We start from the raw sequence: 4,015 nt of genomic DNA on the forward strand, positions 1-4,015 counted from the left end.
AGCCTCCCCTTCCCCCCCACCAATGGCTGCCCCACACACCCCAGCTCCTGGTTGTTTAAAAAAAAAAAACAACCCTAGTCACTAGTTGCTACCAGGCAGGGGGCTATCCCTGCTGCCCTCCACAGCCCCATGCCACATGGGGGGCTCTGCCATGAGGGGGCTGGAAGAGTGGGTAGGGGTCAGGGGGCTTGTGGCAGAGCCCCCCACATGGTGCAGGGCAGTGGTGGGAGAGGTTGTGGGGATTGCCCCCCCGCTGGGCAGCAGCCGGTGAGTGCCAGGCATTTCCCCACCCCCAAAGAGCCAGGAGCTGGGGTGGGCAGGGGATGAGGCCTGTGTGATTCCAAGGTTCCACTGATTTGGAAGTAGCTGAATCTCCAAATCAGATTTGACCGGATGGATTCAGGACAGTGATTCGAATCACCGAATCGAATCACTGTCCCCCAAATCGGCTGAATCCGAAGCAAATACTAGCCACTTTGCACAGGCCAAATGTTTTCCCCAAACCATTCATCATTCTTATGGCTCCCCTCTGAACTTTCTCCCATCTCTGGTAAAAGTCATACTAGTATCAAATAAAGAGGCAATAGAAGTTCTCTACTTCTCCTTGAGTTTCTATTATCTACATGTTCCATGATCTCATCAGCCCTTTTGACCCCAATGTCATACCATGGAGGTTACGTTCAACAGAACATCTACCCTGCATTTTGACTGACTTCAGACTAGTACCTCTCTCCAACTGATTATCAATCATCATCCCAAATCTTTTTCCGTCATCTCATCCCAGGCCAAGACCCCTTAATCATGTAAATCAGGACTACGCTCATTTGTGCATGCATGACCTTACATTTGGCCATCATGAAACACATTTGCTTACAACCATTTTAAACAAACCAAGTCCACCAGCATCTGGGGGAACGTTTGTTCACCAGAGCGCCCCAAGGGATGACGAGATCGAATGGTCACAAACTACTTCAAGATCGTTTCAGGCTGGACATAAGGAAGAACTTCTTTACTGTCCGAGCCCCCAAGGTCTGGAACAGCCTGCCACCGGAGGTGGTTCAAGCGCCTTCATTGAACACCTTCAAGATGAAACTGGATGCTTATCTTGCTGGGATCCTATGACCCCAGCTGACTTCCTGCCCTTTGGGCGGGGGGCTGGACTCGATCTTCTGAGGTCCCTTCCAGCCCTGATGTCTATGAAATCTATGAAAGTCATTTTGTATCAGTGTTTTCACATCATTATTTCCCACTTCTCTAACCTTCTTTTAATCTACAGTGATTTTATGTTCTCCAGATCACTGATAAAAAATGTTAAATGACACCGGGCCAAGAACTAACCCTTGAAAGAGCCCAATAGAAACACCCTCACTTGCTGATGATTTACAATTTCTGTTTACAATTTTATGTCAAGACCAATCAGTAAGGCAGTTAAATTCAGACCCTCCCCCCCCTCCAAAAAAATCCTAATGTGCATTAAACATATTATTCTACTTTCTTAATTAAAATAGCATGTTGTAACAAGTCAAACAACTTGAAGAAGTATATTGCATCAATCCTATTATTTCTATCAACACAGTTTGTAAACTCATTGAAAAAGCTGTCAAGTTAACCAGGATCGATTTTCCATAAATTGATATTAAATGACTAATTATCCTAGTTTACTTTTTGATTAATCAAATCCTGTATCAGACATTCCAGGATTTTCCCCTGAGATTAGTGTCAGGCTGACAAGGTCTATGATTATCCAGGATATTTCACTTCCTCCTTAATGCTAGCCCAACATTAATTTTCATCTAGTCTTCTGAAACATCATCAGTGTTTCAGGATTGATTGAAAATGAGTATTCGTGGTCAGATCATTTAAAAATTGTTGCATGCAAGTTACCCAGACTTCCTTATTTAACAGATGTCTAACTTGAGTAGATATTGGAAAACAAACAAACAGTCTCCTTAGTTACTGCTACAAGGGAAATTATTTTCTCACAATATGGATACATCATCTGGATTCCCTCCTCCATGCAGAATAGAAATATTTATTGAACATTCTGCATTGGTTTTTGTAATTCTACCATTTTATCCCAGATATACTTGAACTCCTCAGTATTCTTATTTGTTCTAACCATGATTTTATTTCTCTTATTAATTTTCTATAGTTCTTAGCATCTAATTTCTATTTATTACCAACAACTTTTTTTTTTTAACTGTTAAGTTATTTATAGGTTGGAGGAAGGGGGAAGAGGGAGTGGCTGTTTTGTTTTGTTTTGTTGGTTGTTTTCTTTTTTTTAATAGCCAGAATGATTTTTTTTTTTTAGGTGAGTGTAGCCTTCTTCTTTGATTACATCATGTATATTTGCTAGCACATACTTAAACATTCCCCATTCAACATTCACATTTTTCTGTTTAAATTCCTCTCTCTTTGCTGATTCAGCTCAGTCGTTTTCAGCTGTGAAACTGGACCTGTTAAATAAAGCACAAGACTTAATGTTACCAGTTTAGACTTTATTATATTTGCACATACCAAATGTAATCCAGTCATGATCCATTGCACCTAAGGAACCAGTGGTTTGCAGCTCTGTGTTGAGCTCCTCTGTTAAGATGAAAGCCTAATACAGAATTTCACCTGATGTAGAGAGTGTTTTTTGAGTAAAATCATCTGTAACATTTTGACATAATTCCTGACATCAGACATCCAGGAGGTATTGACGTTCTCTATGATAATGCAGCTTCTTCTTCCCTCTGTATTTTAAAGGAGTTTTAGTAACTGCTCATCCCGTACTCCAGCATGATTTTCCTCTTGGTGGCAAACACTAACAAGTACTTTAACATTTTATTTTAATTAGGGCACTGATCCATAAGCATTCAAGATTTGTTTTTCAGCAGTCAGAGACTGTGAAACAGGTTTCAACATTTTTGAGAGTGCTACCCATCTACTTGGTCCACTTAATCCTTCCTAAAAATCACTAGATACAACCTATTTAACAGGCTACTTGTGCAACTCTTCCCAAACAGTTTAAAAAAATACCATTCAAGTAGAATCCCAACTAGGTTGATTTTGAATAAGTCCAAATTCTCTGGTCAATTAACCTGACTTGACAGTCATGCTTATGCACTTAAAGAATTTCTTCTCCTTGTATCCCCTGCAGCCTTGAGATTAATTTGGTTCTCCATCTTGACTACTAAATGAAGACCCATTTGTTTCTTTTGTACCCTTTCCTAATGTAATTAAACTCACCCCTGACTAGTCCAAGGTGGCCAGTCACAGAAAAGGTGGCTGAAGATTACCTATAGATTTAGTACACCGTTAACTTCATCAGGAAGCTACAATTCTAAAATTCTAAAAGCCTTAATCTGTTTGTCTGTCTGCCTGTAATGCTTTATTCATGCTCTCATTTACTGACAAACAGCCAGAGCGTGAAGAAACGTCCAGACAAGTGGCAGAATGCTGCCATGATGGCAGGACACAGGGGTCAGGGGGGAAGGCCAGTCCTGCTCCCTGGAGGCAGTGGCAATGAAGCAGATTGAGTGGCTTTGCCCCTCCCTTTGCAGGTGACAGTGGAGGTGGCAGAGGGGGAAGTGGGGTCAGGATGCTGCGGGGGGCCGAGGCCACTGCCGCTGGTCTCTGCTTACCCCTCCCCGATTCTGTTGTCACCACCTGCAGGGCCAACATGGCAGTGGTGGGGGGGAAGAGTAGGCACACCATGGCAGCGACAGTGGGGGGAGGAGAGGAGTGGGCCCAGGCCTGACATGGGGTGGGGAGGAGCAGCGAGCCCAAGCAGGGGAAGAAGCCAGCCAGCTGCAGCAGTCGGGGTGGGAGCAGTGGGCCCGGCCCAATGCAGCCCAACACAGTAGTGCCTGGGGGAGAGGAGGAGCGCACCTCCTCTCCCTCCCTGGGGCCTGAGCCCACTCCCCCCCGCCCCGATCACCGTGGCCCAGCATCTCCCCACCCTCAGACCCAGTCCTCCCCCGCATCGGGTTGCGGTGTGCTGTGGGCCCAGACCCCAAGCAGCAGGAGGGAA

The sequence above is a fragment of the Alligator sinensis genome, unplaced genomic scaffold, assembly GCF_000455745.1.
Source record: "Alligator sinensis unplaced genomic scaffold, ASM45574v1 scaffold327_1, whole genome shotgun sequence".
Classification (NCBI taxonomy): domain Eukaryota; kingdom Metazoa; phylum Chordata; order Crocodylia; family Alligatoridae; genus Alligator; species Alligator sinensis.